Below are 6,646 nucleotides of genomic sequence, written 5' to 3' on the forward strand. Positions count from 1 at the left end.
ATTGTTCTGGACACGTTACGCTTGCCTAGTGCCAAATCTGGCACTAGACAGCTAAAATTACACAGCTATATTGAGCGTTAGCAAGCTGGTGAGATATCCATGGTCGGCCTCAGCTAAAGCTAAAACGTAACATTTTTTGTTTTTCCTATTGTTATTTGGTTCCAAAAATATTCATTGTGATGACATTATATTTTGGTAATTCGATTAGTTAGATGACAGTCGTGGAACCCATTGGCTATCATCTGACAACGAAATAGTCTCAGGGGGGCAATGGCCAATATTTCAAGAGATCCAGTTTAGCCAGACTTAATCTTCCATGTGTTGGTCATTGATTACAGTTTGATTCAAGGGTGTAGGTTTGTTTCAACAATGGGGTGGACACATATGAACAAGGGATTTAGAAGGTATATCGACAGAAAATCTTGAGCGTCAAACACTTGATTTTTCTGCACCAATTTGTGCTTTTTCTGCATCAATTAACAGCGTAAATGTCTTTAAATTTGTCAAACGTATATGTTCTTAAAAGTGAGGGGGATGCGCCCCCTACGTTCCCCCTGAAATCTACACCTATGGTTCGATTAGCAACTTGAGACAGGTCCAGACAATATTTTGGCTAACAAATAAGTATCTGCATATGCAGTCAGCTAAACTATAAAAAAGCTTAAAAAAAAAACTAAACCATTGTCAAACAATAGCCAATGGGTTTCAAGGTTGTACTTTGTCTGATGCATTAGATCTCTTGCTGCAGACAGACAACCAAACCCTGCTCAAGTGTGACTGGTCGTCGATACTACTTTGTCTATAAACAAAAACAAGAATGCGTCCAATACCAAAATGTTGTAACATTACCTACAGGGTCTGCATACAGATATCAGTTTATTAAGATTAGTAAGGCTATCCCACATATGTAAATGAAGTAGTAGCTCAATCCAATCGTGATATAACAGCTGATGTAAAACTTTGGCTAAAGCTAACTAGCTTAGCAAAGAACTATAACTGCAGTCTCAGCTTTTGATTCAAATGGAATTTATGGAATGTGGTGTAAGCTACCTTAAGTCACATATTTAACTGTATTGAAAAGAAAATAATTTTATTATAGTGAATACAATATGGGCAGACTAGCAAGCAAAACAGAGATATATAATCCCTGAAACAAACGTGTCCAACTGGAGATAAAGAAGAGGAAAACTGTTTCTGAAAAAACATCAGTCAAACTGTATAACAATCATAAAGGGAAAGATGCATCACAGAAGATACAGAGAGACAGACTGACAGTTCCAAAACCCAGAGAAACATTAACAGACTGCAGCACAGAGCAGCTTGAATCTTTACAGGTGTGTTGCTGGTAGAGTGCTAACCTCTGTTTTGACATTACCAGATTTTTAGTTTTGTACTCTCTACTGCTCTTTTAACCACACATACAGAACCACACTTGGTTCCTTGTACTCTAAGGGTTGAGGATATGACATTATGCCAGATGTACTGCAGAGTTTCAGATTCATTGTGTCATAGTGAGAGATCTTGGGCTGATCAAACCCATGAAGAGCCTTCAGTGTCAGACCATTCTGAAATGGATGCTTCTGGATACTAAACCCATTTTCCCAAAATAGTTTTTGACAATATATGTGTTACAGTATAAATCACATTTTATTGGCACTTTCACCCCATATGTTGAAATATAAGTGAGGTGCTACATGGCAGCACATCCATATGGATGATAAATCTGAAGGGGATGACAATATCTATCGACCCAGGCCTCCTCCAACCTGGCAGTATGTCAATTTCCCCAAGTCTCTAAACAGAGAAGGCATCATTTACCCTTCTGTACTCCGCAAGCACTCCTCCATATTGATCTGCTGTGATGTTGAAAAACAATCGGAGACGTGCCACTCTGTAGTCAAAGTGATCAATAATGTGGGCTTGCTTTGTTTTGTTTAATGTATGCCATACAGAGCAGTGCTCTCTTTACTTTAAGTGCAAGGGTCAAAAGATTTAGGTTTGTGAACGCAGTTTTACATCTCCGCTCATATTTGATTGTCTGCAAGTTTATTTTTTAAGGGCACTCTGCTTTTGGACCGAGATACTCTGTCTGCTTTTCACAGAAATTATATGTTCAGTGTTGTGATATCATAAATCAGATGTTGAAAAATCATAGCCTGTTCAGGTCATAACTCAATTTTGGCCAAATATAGTCATTATATTTTGCTTTTGTGAGAAAAATGTAGCAACATTTTGTTTCAGTAATGCTCATATTTAAAATCGACCATTTCCATCCTGATAATTGAATACATTTATGTTTATATGTTTGTTTTCCGTTTGTGTACATAACTGCAAGACACAAAAATGAAATAATGCAATGTATTCTCATACAGTGGTGTGTATGATAAGTAATGAGTTAGTGTCTTACGAATGGCATCGTCACAATACGTAAAGTACCCAATGTAAAGTTACATACTTAACATAAAGTTCTGAAGGTAAGGTTTGGGAAAGTACAGTTAGCAGTTAAGGTCTGGGAAAGTAAAGTTAGCTTCTCAACGTAAAGTTATGTAGGTTAGGACTAGGAAAGTTAAGTTATGTAGGCAAGTTTAGGAAAGAAAAGATATAAATTAGGATTAGGAAAAGAAACACAATTGGGTATCTTCACATCATGCACCTAACATAAAGTTATGTACTTCACATAAATTTATGTAGGTTAGGTTTAGGCAAGTAAAGTAAAGTTCCGTTCTTAATGTAATATTCCGTTGGTTAGGTTTACGAAAGTGAAGTTACATAGGGTAGGACACTGACGGGAAAGTTATGTAGGCAAGGTTTAGTAAAGAAAAGTTTTAGGTTTGGATTAGGAGAAAAAAAACATGATTGGGCATTGCCACATCCTGCACCTGATGAAAAGTTACGTACTTCACATAAGTTACGTAGGTTAGGTTTAGACAAGTAAAGTTACGTAAGTTATGATTAGAGAAGTAAAGTTACGTGGGTTAGGACACGGACAGGAAAGTTACGTAGGCAAGGTTTAGGAAAGAAAAGTTCTAGGTTAGGATTAGGAAAAGAAGGTTATGTAGATTAGGTTTAGTAAAGTAAAGTTACATAGGTTAGGACTAGGAAAGGAAAGTTTTAGGATTAGGAAAAGAAACCTGATTGGGTGCCATCGCATCATGCACCTGACTTAAAGATAGGAACATTGCATAAAGTTACGTAGGTTAGGTTTAGGAAATGAAACATGCTGATGACACACCTTAATATAACTTCAAGTTCACTTGGTTTTACAGGGGACATGATTACCGGTCTCCTTGGCAAATGTCCTGTGTTTGTTTGACCCTTACACCACCCCAACCTCCCTCACAAACTTTTGCTCTTTCTACTACTTGCATCTTTACTCCCATCAGTGCATTGGTCACATGATCACGGCCTAACCCGATTACCTGGGACATATACAAATTCTGGTGCATTGCTTTTCTTAGGTATACCTACGAACAGTGTATGAGAACAGTCTGGTTCATGCTATCATGACCAACTTAAACATGAGTTAGGTCATAACATAAAATGTAAAACTGATTTAAGTTATTTTTATACTATTTTCTAGCAACGAATAAAAGAAGCCATGATGTCTGCAATGTGTGTTATGTTCAGGCCGATATCAGCCATCACGTACAGTATGTGTCTAATCCTGAATGACAGTGTAATGTATGGGAACTTCACTCCCTTTGACAGTTTACAGGGAACACCTGAACTCAGGCATTCCCACACACACCTGTGTCTGTGAGTGACATCCTCTGTGTTGAATTCCTATCCACCTGTGTAAGGCCTGTGGCTGTGGGAAGGCAGACAGCTGTACAAAGCTCAGCGGTGACTGTTGTGCTCTGTAATCCTCGGTAAAGTCCCTGTGACGAGCGGCGGCGGCTGCTTCAAAGACAGGAGGCAGAGTACTCCAAGTTCCGACTCACGCACTTGGGAGTTCGATCTTGGCAAGTTTAACTTGGTAGTCCTAACAACTGTACCTTACTGTAGTGTGACGAAATAATCTCAGCTCATAGGAGACTAAGTAACTTTTCTGAAAACAAACAAACTCTATTTGACTTGAGATGGTTCTACCTGAGATAACAAAGGATGTTGACTGGTCCTAACATTTCTGAAAACATCAGAAACATTTCCAAATAGGCATTATTTAGATAAAATGACCTCATATTCCCGCCCAGACAACATGCAAGATGTCAAGGAGTGAGGGAAAAAAAAGTAAAAGAAAACAGTGTAGTGCAATTAACTGCAACAACTATCAGTGGACAACACACCTGGCCTTCCACCTTAGGATCCCGACAGGTAAGAACTCCTGAGGTGTAAGTTTTAAAGTGTTTTAATATCAATTTAATATACATACATATATATATATATAAATATATGGCCTCTTGGACCATTTATATCAGAACTGATTACTGCTTTAGCAATAAAATATATCATATTAAAATAGCCTATATATTATTATTTTTACTGTCCCCTTACTGTACAAACTGTAGGCTAAATAAAACTTTATTCCTGACTATGTGACGTCGCCATTAATGTGTTTCTAGTTAAAATATTGATTTTTTTAATTTTATTTTTGGTAGATTGGCTTATGGGGTGATTTTGAAGGAGTAATTAAGTTAATCTTCTCATAAGTGGATGTAATATGTAAAGATGCCATCTCGGCCGTTTTTCTTCGTTTTTTTTTTTTTTTTAAGTCTATATTTTGCTTTACAAAAACGTGAAAAAGCAGCTGTGACCAAGCTATCAAGAGGTGAGTAGCACTGTAAGCATAATTAATAGCGATATACTTCGGTTTGTCTATGTGTGTTTTGGTATGCAAGCGGGTCTGCTGCGGTCTGCTGACAGTCCAATATGGCGGCAGTAGGATGAAACCATGGGCGAGTCTGTTGCTATGGGGCGTTCTATTGAGCTTCGCCTCTTGGTATCCATGCTCTTTGGCGGCACTTTGCTATACTCCACACTTCTGCAGCTTCGCAACAACCACATTTCCTGGTTCCACTTCCTTGTTATGGGTCACATGTCTCTTAAGTAACCAATGAGAAGCTAGAAGGACTTAGACTGAGGTAAATGTGTGTGAGAATTACTGAGGTGGATCCAGCAAATTATTTAACTGTTTTTTACAATGCTGCTGCGATTATTTAAACATGTAAATGTGTAAATACTAAGTAAGTTAACTGTACAAACACTGTTAATGTATTTTTAGCAAATTACTAAAACACATGAATTAACTAAACTTATAAACCTTACAGTTCTATGGATACCCATGAGTCTGCCCTGAACTCAAGTAGGCTTGTTCCCAGTAAATGTTTTGTTCCTTTCAATCAATGTACGCCTTCAAATTAAAGCTGTGTATTTGTGTTTTCAAGGAAAATGACAACCAGCCAATATGAAGAACAATGAATTGCAAAACATGTACCAATACTCACACATAAGACATTAAAACAGGATTGTGGTGGAACTCAAAATGTTACCTGTACTGGTATTACCCTATGCACATCGGATAATTTCATGTAATTTAATTTAATTTAATTTGATTTTTATTTGTTCCACTCATGCCTATAAAGCAAGCAAAGCAATCAAAATCACAATCAAAAAAATTCTAATACACAATAAACACAAATAATCATGAGAAATAGATTGTCTGTCAGTTACAGTTAATAACCAATATCTACAGAAACATAAATAAATAAATAAACAGAAGAATTGGAAGCCATACATAATGTCCCCTTTGACAAGGGAACAACTTCTACATGACAACTCCAATTTTAATATTAATATTAAGTGTAAAATATGAAACCAAAGTATATCGGTATGGAATTCCTTAACTCTCCAAATAATTTGTCATTAACCTATATATTTCAATAGCATAATAGAGTTCCTGAAATTCAGTTATGGCTTTTGCTTTTAGTGTGCCACCCCAAGATTTTCAGCAACCCCAACTCTGGCCACACCTATGAAAAATTTCTCACTGTTAAAAAATATCAGAGTTCGACATTATAGCAGTCCTACGTCAAAAAGATGTGGCCTTTGTTTTAAAGTTACAGTCTCATTTTAAATTTTTGTCTTGTATCAGTTCACAGTGGGATAACAGATATTTCCCTCAGAGGTTAACAAATTCAATGCATTTAAAACCAATGCATGTATTTCCACTGACTTTCTGCTTTGTGTCTCTTTTAAAAGGCCTCCTGTTTTTGTGTTCCTCACAATACCTAATCCCCTCACTGTTTCAGGTCAAAGTGAATACACCAGACTTCTCAAGTTGTCCGGGAGGGCGTTGCAGTCATTGTCCCGCAGGAGAATACATAGCATTGTCCCAGTATTGTACTGGATCACAGAGGATACAATACATGCGACCAGCTACTGAAGAGCTGCTCTTCAAATGGCCTGTTAACTCACCTGGATGGAATGCTTCTCACACACACACACATACACGTACACACAGAAACTTGTCACCAGACTCCGCCAGACATCACCGTCATTAAAGGCCAGCATGGATTAAAGGATAAGTTACACGCAGGTTTTCTTTAAGTCAGTCCAAATGATTCAATCCAAAGTTCAGGGAGAGTTGTTTCACTTTCCAGGCTGTATCTGTGTGTGCAGATGGGGACAGCATTTAAACTTGTTTAAT

Source organism: Epinephelus lanceolatus, chromosome 21 (assembly GCF_041903045.1).
Source record: "Epinephelus lanceolatus isolate andai-2023 chromosome 21, ASM4190304v1, whole genome shotgun sequence".
Lineage (NCBI taxonomy): Eukaryota > Metazoa > Chordata > Actinopteri > Perciformes > Serranidae > Epinephelus > Epinephelus lanceolatus.